This window comes from Grammomys surdaster, unplaced genomic scaffold (assembly GCF_004785775.1).
Source record: "Grammomys surdaster isolate TR1022 unplaced genomic scaffold, NIH_TR_1.0 125476, whole genome shotgun sequence".
Lineage (NCBI taxonomy): Eukaryota > Metazoa > Chordata > Mammalia > Rodentia > Muridae > Grammomys > Grammomys surdaster.
In genome coordinates this window covers 552,660-568,126 of record NW_021620336.1, presented here as the reverse complement: position 1 = coordinate 568,126, position 15,467 = coordinate 552,660, and positions in this window count along the sequence as shown.

Genomic DNA, 15,467 nt, shown 5'->3' with positions numbered 1-15,467 from the left:
CACCAGAAGATTCTCAACTGGCTGGCACTAGCCCTCACTGGCTAGGCTGAAATGCAGGCTGACCAACTCAGGTACCATCCAGGCCCAGATTCAAGACTGGTTGGTTCACCCTAACATCTTGTACTAGTCAGGGTTCTCTAGAGTCACAGAACTTATGGAATGTCTCTCTATATTAAGAGCATTTATTGTAATGACGTACAGTCTGCAGTCCAACTAACCCAACAATCAGCAGCTGTGAATGGGAAGTCTAGTAGTTGCTCAGTCCAAGAGGCTAATTATTTCAGCTGGTCTTCTATATATGCTGGAATCCTCAAGAAGAGGTTTCTACAGATGTGCAGGCAAGCAAGCACAAGCAGGTGAAGAATAGTGAGTCTTCCTTCTTTCAGTGTTCTTATGTAAGCTTCCACCAGTGTAGCTCAGACTAAAAGTGTGAACCACCGTGCCTGGATCTGGAGCTTGCTTTGTCCCAGGATGACCCTAAACTCAGAGATCTGCTTGCCTCACTCTTCTCTGATTAAAAGTGTGTAATCAGCTTGCCTGAGCCTAAGCTTTTCATGGCTGCTATACCTCAAATCTGCATGTCAAGACCTGGGTTATAAGCCTGTATCTTCCAGCCTCAAGATCTGGATCACAGGTGTGCCCTCCATTTCTATATTGTAGTTCATTCCAGATGTAATCAAGTTGACAACCAGGAATAGCCATCACACATCTACTCCCATCTATGAGCTGCTTGAGCATATGAAGGGGCCAATCCTGCAGAACCAGAGCCACAGAATCTCCATGACTCTGGACAACAACAAGATATCTGAGAGACATCTCAGCCATGCTCCAGTATTGATGATGTGGCAGAAGCCAGAGTCCTTGAACCAGACCAACAACTCATTGCAATGAAGGTTTGTACATACAGCAGTGACATATTACAGCTTCCAATGCCCTATGACAAACAAATATGTGATGGAGAGGTGGGAAAGATGGAGGAGCAGAGTGGTGTGAAACTTGAGACTTACAGCTAATGGATATGAGAGAAGACTGCGTTTGCTAGAGGAACAGGTCGTTATCCAGTAGGGTCTGCAGGATGGTGTGTAGCAACCTGGAGCTTACACTAATTCATCCCTAGAACACTCTGCTCAGACACATACTCGCCCTGGCTCTGAACAGTGACAGGACGTCCAAAATAAAGAATTGTCCATTTATTGGATTATTCTTCTTTGAAAGACCTCCATGGTCCATATTTCTCCTGGAGGACATGGTGGTCCATGGCTGGTGCTTCAGCTGAGGATGATGTTGATGTCAGGAAGCTGCATTGCTACTGCAGACCAAGCAGAGATCCTCAACATGTACTGATACTGGAGATCATGTGAATGTTCATGTAGATATTCAGAGGCGGATGCTCACAGCTAGCCATTGAACTGATCATGGGATTCCCAATGGAGGAGTTAGAGTGAAGACTGTAGGAGCTGAAAGGGTTTGCGGCCCCATGAGGAGAGCAACAATACCAACCAACCAGAGCTCCCAGGGTCTAAACCACCAACCTGGGAGCACTTAGAGAGGAATCCATGGCTCCAGCTGTATATGTAAGGGTGGATGGCCCTGTTGGGCATAGGTGGGAGGAGAGATCCTTGGTCTCATGAAGGCTGGATGCCCAAGTGGGTGGGAATTTGAGGGTGGGGAGGTGGGAGTGGGGGGTTAGGTAGGGACACATCTGTAGAGAAGCAGGAGGAGGGGTGAGGGGATAGGGGGTACTGGTTGGGGGGGAATGGGGTAAGGGGATAACATTTGAAATGTAAGTAAAACATCCAATTAAAAAAAAAGAAACCATGTAGAAGCCAAGATCCATGGTCCCACTGAGTGTAAAGGGCAAGGAAGCTATTCCTGTAGTGGTGTAGATGACTGCAGGTGCACAGTTGAGAAAGAGGAACATAGAAAGCTTCTGCGACAATCCCTACATCCACCCTTACCTCCAAAAATGTAACAGCCTAAAAAAGGAAGCCATCCAGGAGAATTCTTACAAATTGCTATAGGGATGTTGATGTGTAGCTCTTCCCAGTTGATGGCTTCTGGCTGGGATGTGGGTGGAGAAGGACTCAGCTTTCCTTAGAGGGGTGGTCACTGGGAGTTAGGCCATGCCTATGGACATACTTATGAACAACACAAAGTGGATTCTTTTTCTTTCCTTTTTCTCTCTTTTGTCTTTTCCTTTGAGGTCAGAAGGGATGGGGAGCAGACATGAAAGAATTGGAAAGTGAGCATGATTGGAATGCATGATGTGAATTCCCAAGTAATTAATAAAAATATAATGTTAGAAAAACAGAAGATTCTCATCAATTACAAACAATACCTTTCATGAACAGTTGTGAGAACAGAGAAGTCACTCAAAATATAGGCAAATTACATATATATGTCTATCTATCTATCTATCTATCTATCTATCTATCTATCTATCATCTATCTATCATCTGTCATCTATGTATCTGAAGTAAAACACTTGTAAGATTCAAGTAAATGAAGATAAGAAAAAGAAAGTCAGCCTTTGCAGAGATGTGAGTCATAGGTTCCACACTTCATCAAAGGCTTAAAAAGCAAAACAAAAGAAAGACAAAGAAAGAAACCAGATGCACACTTCAGCTCCCTCTATGGAAAGTATTATATTTTTTATAGTGTCCACAAAGGTACTGGAATAACAAAATGGTCATTATGCTCAGTAGGACTCAGTGAAAGTGAAAAAGCACAGAACTGCTTAACCAAGAACACGCTCACTGGCTGACAGTGCTTTTTGTGAATTCCCCGACCACCAGGGATGTTTTCAGAATGTTACGTTGGGAACAGATAACAACTGAACAGCTGCATGTACACACTGGGTGGCATGGTGATGCTAACTTAGAACAAAGGTCTGGCAAAAGCCTCACATTTGAATTAATTACTGCAGGGCATAAGTCAGAGTACTATTAGCAACACTTAAAGGGAGTTTGTTTCTGATTTCCTATTACATCTATCTGTCTGTCTATCTGTCTGTCTGTCTGCCTGCCTGCCTGCCTGCCTGTAAACTATCATCTATCTATTATCTATCTATCTATCTATCTATCTATCTATCTATCTATCTATCATCTATCTATCTATCTATCTATCTATCAATCATCTATTATCTCTCTTGACTATCAATTAATTTATCCACCATCTATCTATCTATCTATCTATCTATCTATCTATCTATCTTCTTCTTCATCATCTATAATCTGTCTATCATTTATTTGTCTATTTGTCTAAGCTTAATTGAAGTATAGTTTACACACATTTAATCTGTGGTAAGTTCAAAATTGCTTGGGCCTTGTTATTGGTATAACATTGTGGAAATACCACGAAGGAGACCCTGCATTTTCTTGTCAGGCTCTGCACATGTTCCCTCACCCAGACCTTTGGCTATGGATACCTGCTGTATTACAGACTCTTGAGTTTGTTTTTCTTGGTCTAAATTTTCATCTAAATGGAATTATATATTATGTACTTTTGTTCAACTTTTTGATTTAGTATAAAGGCTTTGTAATTCTTATAATTTGTTACATTTTACTTTGTTTCTTTTATCACTGAGTGATGTTCTGGTATGTGATCATATTATGAATTGTTTGTTCCTTTCCATGCTAGTGGACATTCTAGTTTTTGACTGTTATGAATAATGTTGCAATAAGTATGTGTTTGTCCTAGTATAATTTTTATTCATCTTGAATAAATCTCCAGGAACGGGTTTTATTGTGGTAGGGTAGGGAAAATTACCAACACAAGAATGAAATGAAGCCCCTTACTTCGGTCTGACTGATTTTTTGTCAGCTGAGAATCAAAATTCCAACACAACAAATCTGCTTAGAGCCTTCTCTTTTTTCAACTGCAGATTGAGCATTCCTGTATATCTGCTAGAATGGCTTTATTACAAAAACTTTTAGTTTCCCAGTTCAGCCAGCATTAACTGTTTCTTCCCCTCCTTCATAAAACAGATGAATGAGTATTTGAACATTTTGTAGAACTCTCAAGAACTCTGGATTCTTAATCAATTTCTTTCTTCCAGTTAGTATACTTTGGTATTTAGGAGGATGATCTATGTTTGTCTGTCTTGGACAAATGAGGTATTTTTTGTTTGTCTATGGGAGTATTTGCACATCAGAAAATGAGCATATTCATGATCACTAGCAGTGCATGTGAAAGAGGCCTCATGTTTTAGTTTTGCCCCTATCATGTAGAGATAATCTCTTGTGCACTGTGTAAAAGTATTCACCTGGTAATAAAAAGCTATTAGCTGATGAGCGAAGGCAAGATTAGAAGGTGGGACAACTGGGAGAGAGAGAAGAATTCTGGGATTGTGTGAGACAAGAGGAGATTTTCATGAACCCTGAGGAAGACAGTTTTGTGAAACTGAGGACCAGGTAACCAGCCAAGTGGGGGAACTTAGAGTAGAATAAATGGATAATTAAGTTGTGAGCTAGTTGGCGAGCAGAATCAAACTTATGGCCTAAGCATTTACTCATAAATATAATTAAGTCTCAGAGTTGTTATTTTGGGGAACTTATGCACTGGTGGGAAAGCCTACAGTTACATTACTGTAGAACTGAGTCAAAGAGCCTACAAATGGCCCTTTCAAGTAGAAGGCAGATTTATATATAAATGACTTCTGTGTACTTTTGTGTAATGTTAATTGTCACTGAAGCAGTGAAGGCCCATTGAGGGAAAGTTGTTGCCTCACAGCTAAAGGAATGGAATCCACCAGTCAGTCCCACAACTCTCATCTTCTCGACTCACTCACTCACTCACTCACTCACTCCTCACTCACTCACTCACTCACTCACTCACTCACTCAGAGCAGCACCAAGAAGAAAACTCAGGTCTTTGCTTGCCTTAGAAGTCTGTCATTCACCTGTGCTCAGAGAGGGACGCTATTGAAACAAAGTCGTGTTGAATCTAAGAAAGGAAAATGTTAATTATACTGTAATTTTTGATGAAGTTCATCAGATATAATGTTTACTAACATTATGAATTTATACAAATAGATGGTTTATTTTAACATACTATCTTTCAGTATACTTTTGACAAAATGACATGTTAAATTTAGGTATTTTCATTATGCTAGTAATGAAACTTTCAAAAGAGATTATCTTCTTAAATTATCATCTAGAAAATAAACATACCAGTTTTTAATTTAAAAATATGAAGTATTTTATATTCTGCTTTATATAGTATGACAATATTATACTGGCAAAGTGGATTATAGTTGTGAAAACATACAGAAAACAAATTACTTACAATTTGGTAAAGTACTAGAATATTAGACTTGTTTTTCTAGAACATATAGTAAAGAAAGTCACTCAATTTGGCTTTTAACTATTTAAAGCATAAGGCATTTTATCTTAAAAAATATGGTCACTACTATGTTTAGCACTGTAAAACTATACACAGTAGTCTCAGCTCAATTATATAAGTAATAAAATTGTTCTATTTTAAGTAAGGAGAAAATTTCAGAAATGCCAATAATAGCATTTAATAATAATTCAGCTCACAAACTTTAGACAGTCACTTAAAATATATTTTTACAATAATCAAGAGATATCTAGTTATTAACCTTTAATAATGAAAATATAAAGGTTCATGTAGCAAAGAATATGATATAATCATTTTCCTTTATTTACTTCTTTAGATAGATTACAGAAGAATTTGTATCCTCTTTAGCTGTAGAGAATCTGTCCACCAGTTAGTTGCTGTGAGTGGGTGAATGCTGGCAATAGTTGATAGATGTGGCATAAAACCTGTAGACTCCCAGGATGTAGCTCTCTGAGGCACATGAGATAATTTTACATACATCCTATTTTACATGTGCATATGGCACTGAACCACCATCTGGGGGGCACATGTTCTGAACTTTGTTGATAGTAGGGATGGATTCACAATGATTCAGTCATAACACTTGCCAAGATCCTCTGACAAGCTATCCAGAATTAAGGGCTGCTCCTTATATATGTTTCAGGAAAAAAAATGTCTACAATACTTGGGTTTGAACCCCTTTCACCAGTCTAGTGTTATAACCAATTAGAATTTTTATACTTATAGTATTTGTTCTGAGGAATACAATCTATGCAGAAAAGTACTCAGCTGTGTTTATGTAGGTACACCATGCTCACACCTAGCCCTTTGGCATTAGTTCTGAGAGTGTAAGATATATCTGTACAAAAAAGATTTCAAGGCTGCAAAGCTATTACAGGTGTTAGTATAAATACCTTTGGAAGACTCTCACAAGGTCCAAATATATTAAAAGAAAAGCATCTAAAGATAGATGATATAATCACGCACATAGGATATGCAAGCACACATACACATATACTAAATATTCACCTGAAAATAACAGTAAAATATGTTGAGTTTGCTATATGGAAATTCTGCTCTTACTACTTATCTTTGCATCTTCTCTGTGAACTTGGTATTATGTAAAATACTTAAGTTTCAAATGGGAGTCAAAAGAGTTTGGCCTTGAGTGTGAGGAAATTTAAAAAATATATTTTACATATATTGAATATATACTTTGTCTTAGTTTCTTTTCTACTGATGTGGTAAGACACTGTGACCACAGCAATTTGTAGAATAATGGCTTTAATTTGACTTATGATTTTAGACTTTATCATGGCAAAGCAAAGGCTGACATCAGACAGCTGGAACAGCAGCTGAGAGCTCACATCTTGATCCACAAGCAGGAAGCAGAAAGGACACTGGGAATTGCATGGGTCCCTTGAATTTCCAATCCCATCCCTAGAGACCCATCTCACACAGGGCCACACCTCTTAATCCTTTGCAAACAGTTCTACCCACCTGAGACTAAGTATTCAAAAGTCTATGAAACTTATAGGGGTCATCCCATTCAAGCCACCACAATGTATAACTATGATTAAACTCAAAATGTAAGTAACCCTTTGAACACTGTTTATGGGAGGAGGGTATGGGTGTATGCTCATGTGGAAGCCACAGGTTGACATCAGATGTCTTTCATCTACTTTATCTTTAAGACACGGAATTTTACTGAACTTGAAGTTCACTATTTCTACTTGACTCTCTAGTTAGGGAGTCCTTGGGGTCTGCTTGTCTCTATCACTTCAGTGCTGAGATAAAAGTTGCATGCCATCATGCCCAGATTTTTATATGGGTCCTGGAGATTTGAACCAAGGGGGTGATGATTATTCACCAGACACTTTAGCATGGAGCCACCTCACCAGTCTGAACACCCCATCTTTTTTTTTTTATAAGACTTAAAAACATGTCTAGTAGACTCAGTATTGTTAATATTGGTTCATCAGTAAAAGCCAGTACCATATCCATATTTAATTTTCATTACCTATTTGAAAAAGTAAATTTTACAGTTGGTTTATGGAAATCAGGATTCAATAGATCTATATATTATATCCAGTTAATATGTCTTCAGTTGGTTTTAATCTATAATAGATAATTTCTTCCTAATGCTATTTTTGATAAAAAGACTTTTGTTTCATAATGGAATTGCCATCAAATTCTAAATGATAAAAACCTGTGTTCAGGTTTAATTTACAGCACTCCTTCCATTTGTAGAAATATATAATCCATGGTGCAATGCACAGTGGTACTTAAATCTGATCAAATAGAAGTCAGTTACTTTCTCTGTGCTTGGTTCCTCTTCTGTGCAGAGATACTTAGATAAAAAAAAATGGAGGCTTCTTCTCATTCTAAAAGTCTAAGAACACACACAGACACACACACACACACACATACACACACACACACACACACACAGAAGCAGGGAGGGAGGGAGGGAGGAAGGGAGGGAGAGAGAGACAGAGAGAGAGAGAGAGAGAGAGAGAGAGAGAGAGAGAGAGAGAGAGAGAGAGAGATCTAGTAAACAAGGAAATAGCTGAATCAGAGCTCAAAAATCTGCTGAGGCTTTATGTAAATATTTGCCTTTCTTTGTTATTTTTGCATTTCTATATCTACTACACTGATCATCAATCTAGTTTTCCTAGAAGGAAGGCAGAAAATCTCTTTTTTCTAATTAACATCTTACCCAGGTAACACATGGAAATCATGCCCTATGAGTACTTTACATCAGGATTTAAGCGATCTGCTGAAACAGTTAACTAGCAATGTCTGTTTTCTTTTCCTTTTGAATTTATAGTCAAGTTATGAAAACAGTTAGTAAGAATCCAAGGTTATGCATGGAATGAAAGTCAGTGTAGTGTGATTAAAGAAAGAAGATAAGTATTTCCAATTGAATCTTTTCAGGCCAGCTCTGCATGGAACGTTTGCATATTCGCTAACCTTTCTGGGTGACAGGAAGCTGTAGTGAAGCCAGGATCCTTGGGCCAGGATTCTATCAGTAGTTAAGAACTGGCACCTTGTCTGAGACCGTTCTCAGAGCCAAGACAAGAAAGTTTTGCCACAGGAAATGAGATAATGCATCTCTAAATTCATGTATCACCTCAGGAAAATACATAACCCTAAGATCTGTGTTTAGGCTCTAAATGTCTTAGACATCTAGTAGATATACAGCAGTTGCACTTGGTTCTTCTTTCTCTGTAGAGTTACTGATCCACAATCATAGTTAAGACTCCCCTGTATGCTTTTATATGAAGTAACAAATCTCCCTGCATTCTAAAAGAGCAGTACCAAATAACCCAGTTTTCTATAGAAAGAGAGAAAGATGGAATGAAAGAGAGCTAGGGCACTGTAGGGTTAGCAGCCCCAGATTTGCCATTTAAAAGCGACACAAAGACGAGGTGTGGTGAGGTAGACTGTAATCCCAGCAAAGAAGAAGTTGGATTGAGGCAATGGAATACTGAGCTCAAGAGGAAAAAGAAAATGCCATATTACCTTGACTGCTTGGTCCCTTAGCCACTCTGTACACATCTATTAAAAAGAAAAAGGTAATCTCTAATTCATAGAGTGAAAACAAAGTTTGAAAAGACTAAATTATATAGTACAAATAAAAAAACTTCTAATATTATACAGCTACACAAACAGGGACTTAGTCTTTTTGGTCTACCAGGAACTGAAAGACACGATAGGACCCCTCCTTTAGTGGGTCCTATATGTTAATAGGAGAAGTTTAACTATTAACATTAAGAGTGCAAATGCTAAACATGTAAAAGTTGATAGTGACATCACTGACTGAATAGAGTCCGAGTTTAGCTTCAATCTAAACCGGTGAACTTGTATTTTTATGGGAGCATCTTGCTTTTACAGAAAGATTCTCTTAGCTGACCAACATCCCAGAACACGATTTCCTGTTTACCTTGAAGTGGATGTTGTGGTTTGTTCTTAATGATTGGAGGACATTCCAGTCCTCAGTGAAATGTTCTCATTTAAACATAGAGAAGGACAGGAGAAAGAACAATTAACTCTGGTTTGGTTGTATATTTCAGAAAACCAAACAAATGTGTGAATGTCATGCTGACAAATTTATTTCAGTATTTTATCTCCCTCTATGAGCATTTACTGCATATTAGAAGCAGGCATCGTTGTAGGGATTGGTAATGATAACAATGGACAAATGATAGCTCTTGCTTTCAGGGAGACAATATTCATATTTAGAAAGTCAACAAGGTCATCTATGATCATAGGATAATGTGGTAATAATCTTTAGAAGTTAGTGTAATTGGTTTGGTATTAGATGTTTCTCAGCTTCTGCCTTTGGAGTCAAAGATTTCTGCATAAAAATTCCAGTGATCACTAAAGTATGCAAAGGAAAGTCTATTTTTCAGCAAAAATTCCTTTATTTGTATCCCAACCACCTACCTCCTCGCCTCCAGAAAGTACTCAAGGAGTGTACAGACATGACAAAGAGCACCCAAATCTCCCTGTTATAAGTGCTCTCTCCATCTTCTGTGTCTTCTTTCTTATCCAGGAACTATCCACCAGAATAGAAAACAGTTCCTTGACCCACAGACACAGATTACAATTTGAAGTTAGATGAGAAGCCTATTAAAATTGTCTGCTTGGAGCCAATATATTAATGAGTACATTGGAAGACAACTGTAACTGCCTTGAGGATCAGTTGATGAGCAAACAATTCCAGCTAAAATTAGATCTGGAAAAAATGGTTGCTTAGGAATGAAAACTCAGAAGCAGCCATATCTGTGCTGACTTCAGGGAGCAAGGTAGAGACGTTCTGAGGAGGCCAGCTTCTGGGTCTTGATGATGCTGTTCAGTTTCCTGAGAGAAATAACTTGGAAATCAGAACTTACTGAACATACTATGCATGCCACTGTTTAGTAGGTACTGTTTTCACAAAGGTGTGTCCAAGTGTAACCCTGTCTTACAAATGATTTTAATCTCACTTTCTGAGCATTCAGTCTGTGTGATGGTAAGAAACATCACACAATTCCAGATCAGCTCAGAGTTTCCAGAGTTTCTCCAAATTAACCTAGGTGTCTCTGTAGCTTTGACTCTTCAGGAATCAGATAATCTTTGACTTGAGAGAACCGTCTGGCCCCCGAGGCACTTAAAATGCCCTGTTTATGTCTATTTGACTTCTTTTGATTGTGTATCTTCTCTCAATCTGTCTCAGCTCATGCCAGGCTTTGTTGCTGTCCTACCTTACTTATTTATTTATTTTTTTTCCAGAGCAACATTTTCTTTTCCTGAGTTGTAAGCCCACTGAGGCTCAGGGCCCTGGCAGCCTGCCTTTTCCTAGTTGACCACAGAGGCCCAAGGAAGTCTTTCAGTCCTCTTCTCCCTGTGCTATACACAAGCAAATATCCTGCTTTTCTGGACCTTCACAGAACGCTTGAAGAGAACATCTCTCTATGATCTAGATTCTAAGGGTCTAGTTTATGATAGGAGGAAATGATATAAATCTATGACAACACTGTTAAAAATATTATTCTTATATTGCTGGACTATGAATATATTTCTGAGAATTTATATAGTGATCATGATTAGATTCTACTCTCTTTATGGCAATTAAGGACCTATATCCAGTTTGGTCATAAGGGATGAGACCCATCTTCTTTTTATGTACAACTAGTCATTAATATGTGAACCAAGGAGGCTTTTCATTACAACATATAATGATCTTGAGATATTGCATGATTATCTTCATAAATACTGTTTTATCATTACTAAGGGTGTCTTCACAGATAAATATATCCACTAGGTTTCTTTTTCATGCAGTTTTAATGCCTAAAGTGGGTAAATATGACATATGCTTTTCTGAGAGAATCTGGTTTGACTCTCCTGGGAATAGTGACCATTTCTTAGGTGAAGAAAGCAAAGACTTACAGAAAGTAGATTCTAGTAACATTTTCTTGGGGAGAATAAAAGCATTGTAGTTGTCATTTGGGCACTTGTGTCACTATAGCTTAGAAGGTGATATTGGTGTATATCGATTACTTGAAGGATACACTGATGTTGGTGCATACTGACCACACTTAGGAATGCACTGATGTTGGTGTATATCTTCTTCCCTGAGGGATGCTCTCAGGAAAAGACTTCATTGCAAGTATTATAGTGCCCCTCAGCCCTTTCTTGGAAAGACTATATAATAGGCCCCTGCAATTTTTAAATAAATTAAAGTTTCAAGATATAAAGTTTCTAGTTGCTGTTAAATTTTGTTAGATTTTTGCATTTTTCCTGCCACATTCTTTTTTTACTTTTTGTAGATTTTAGAATCTATCGCATTAACCATTCCTATGATATTGGCTTTAATTATCCTGACGATCGTTATACTTTTTGCCTAATGTGTAATTTCATGGGAATGGTTTGGGGGAAATAAGGAGAAATCGAGATAGGATTTTGTTTGTAATCTGTGTTTCACAGGACTACTTCTTGACAATTTTTTTATTGGCTATTTTATTTATTTACATTTCAGATGCCTTCCCCTTTCCCCATTTTGCCACTCTAGAAACCCCCTATCCCATTCCCCCTCCTCCTCTTTGCTTTTATACCATTTTAATTATAGGCAAGTATTAAGGTCAGTTATAGGTTGAGGAACTAGCAATACAATAGATGCAAATATTCAAGGAACAAGCATGACAATAAAGGAAATGGGCTACTTGGCGGGAATCTGACATTGGCCAAGGACAAGGAAGTGGGCTTCAGGCAGGAATCTGACATTAGGCTAGAACAAAGAAGTAATTTCAGGCAGGAATCTAAATTTTAGACTAGAACAAAGAAGTAGGGTTCAGACATGAAAACAACTTTTTTCTTGACAGTTTTAAACATATTTTTCATATAAAAAAATTCTCAGGGATGAAACAGTGAGTTGGAAAGTTTCCAAAGTCTTAAGAGTAATATTTAATACTAATATCAACCATAAATTGCTTGATGTGTTTTCTCACCACTGTTTCTCCTAACTTGAAGTTATATAAAAATTAACTTTCCTGGTTTCTTCAAGCCTGTGTTGGATTGCATGATGTGACTTTTACCAGGCCTTCTGTCATAATTTATTTTTAAATTGGAAATCCTAAGTTAAAGGAAGGAAATGATCACAAGTTGACAGGAATAGTTCATTACATTGCAAGTATGAATTTTTACTCAGATTCTCTATTTCTGAAAGACCCATTTTTCACAAAAAATGGAAGGAGCCTATTATTTCATATGAAGGACCATCATGAATGCAGCAAACACAGCTGTAATTACTATTCCAGTCCCAAAAGCCACTGTGATGAAGTCATGGAGTTGCAGTCTCTTCTAAGCTTATAATTGTGTGTGACCATATGCACAGTTTATATTACTGTACTGGGGTCCTCTGAAAGAATTATGCTCTGGAAACATTTAAGTCAAAATTAAGCTTTACTGATCTGTTAATGAAGTAAACAACCTTGATTTAGTGAAAATAAATCACACTAGGGACAAAGCTATCAGCTTCTTTGTAGGGAGTCACAGCTCAGTGCTCTCACAGGGACAGTAGAAAACTTACACAGTTGTTTGACCGTCTCAGTGTCAATAATTGGATTTTACCAAAAAAAATCTCTTTAGGCGAAATCAGCATCATTCCAGGTTCCTCTTCTTTATTTTGGTTCTGGCCCTGGGGCTTCTCTTGCTGGAGTAGGGTTTATTCTTCAGACTAGTGGGACACTGGTTGCTGGTCAGGCTGAAGCACAATGAGGAAAGAGAACATTTGAAGCTGTTGTATACCCGACACCGTGCCAGAGGCTGGGCATTGGTGAGGGCATGCATGAGGGCACAGGCATCTGAAAGCCTGCTTTTGTAGACACTGCAATACACTTTCATCATACAGGGCTTCTTCTAGACTGCACCCATTTTTCTATGAGAAGTGGCTCAACAGAAACAAAGGACTGTAAACTGATCTTCCCCTTCAAAATGGCAGATGTTCAAGTACATATTCATCTGACCTTCTGACCACTTCTGTCTGAGAGACCAGAGGTACTTGGCCTTTTCTTCCATATTTTTTCCTACTTCTGCAAATTGTCATGAGTTGCAAATTTGGAATAGCCTATTAAAAATCTCCTTTGGGTTTAGACATATTCAGGAATAAAAATTATATACAAGGAGTTATAATTATGAATTTAAAAATGAAAAAAATCCTAAATGTAGTCAGCAATACCTTTTAAAAGAAAACATGAAATCATAACTTACTTTAAATGGCTAAACAGTTTTAAAGCATTAAAAGTTCACTTATAATAATTTGCATTTTACTTGTTAAAAGTTGTATAACTAGAGGAATATGATAAAGAATAAAATTTCATAGTTTTATTAATCAAAGAGTGGGTTTTCTTTTTGTGTTTTTTTCCTGTATATGTGTTTTAAATCATGTAGCATGTATAATTTCCATCCTTCAATAACTTTGTCTGTGTCCCTTCCCTGATTTCAGAAAAGTCAATGCATTCTGAAGTGTCACTAGTAACTATTGCAAGTACACTAAGTGACCTGCAGGGATACTTGGGTTTTGGTAATGCCTGTGTTATTGTATAACTATTTTCAATAGCTGTATAAATGATCTTGGAGACTGACGTTCTCCTTCAGTCAGCTTTCAAATGTTCTTTCACCATTGGTAGCTGCCTAGGTACAGCTTTAATAAAAGATTCTGAGCAGAGATATTGATTGATTCAAGCTGTAGTTGCAATCCCAACTCACAGAATTGAGATTTAATATTGCTTAAAACTACTAAGTGTCAGTGTTATTTATTATCCAGTAGTGGATAACCAAGGCATAGCAGATTTGCAATGTACTCTTGGTCAAGTCACCAAACTTGCCTGGTTAATGTCTTTTGTTGTAAATTTTAACTAGATTGATATTTCCCAAACTTAGTCACGGACTTAAACCATTTTAATAGTTTCATATCTAGCTGTAGGCTCTAGACACAATCCCCTAATGTTCCAAAGTTTATTATGTTGCAAAGTTACCCCAAAACCAATCTGGACATTCAGGAAACCTCTCTCTGGGGAATACTGGTCATCTTCTAGCATCATAAATATTGAATGATATGGTTTCCTCTGTCAACTGTGCATCCAGATGATAGAGTAGAGCTCTGAAACTAAATCATGTGAAATGGGAAGTTTTATAGATCTGAGATGCCATTTTTATAATATGCACAAGGATTTTATTGAGCACTGAGGGTAAAATTTGCAGAGACACTGCTAATCACACATGAAACACTGATGTTTCCTAACCCAATATGATATGAGAAAACTGTGTACTTTGAAGATTAACTCATTAGCAACCAAACACTGAAAGAGCTCTCCATTCCGCTGAGTCTTTTGAGGTCTTGTCTGTGTCCTAAGAATATAGCTGTACAAAAAAATGCTCAGTTTCAAAAAGGGCATCTTGCTTTTCTGATACCAGGATCATCCATTCTTATAAAAAGACCATGCTATCTGGTTCTCCATGGAAAGGCTGAGGCAGGATCAGTATGACTGTCCACCAGGAGTTCTCTTTATCCTGAATGTTGCACTGTGGTTTGTAGGCTTAGGCAAAGTGGCAGGGTTTGTTCAGTATTCCTAACTCATCATTATCTTGAAGAATATGCATTTAAGCCACCAAGGATTATTTATTACCTATTATAAACTTATTAACAAATCCTTTCATGTGATAAAAAGTAAGAACATGCTATCTTGTATTTCTCTCTTTGAGCACTGGCTTCTGGTTAAGATGCCATGGTATTTGGGCTACAATGGGAAGGTTCAAGTAAGTGCAAGTGGAATCAGCAATCATCAGCCAGAGCTTCCTTTAAGGCTTTCCTATTAGCATTAATTCTCTTCAGTTCATTGATTCATTATGCTTCCAGGCATCTCTTCATCACTGTCCACTGAATCACTGGTCACTGTTTCACTCTGTCACTTCATCACTGGCCACTGCATCCCTGCATCATCCCTGCATCATCCCTTCATTACTGGCCACTATATCATTGGATCACTGCATCATTTCATCACTGGCCACTGATATCCCACCCTCAGGATTCCAATATGTCACTTCCATGTGGGTTATTGCAATACCATTGCCACTTGTAAGGC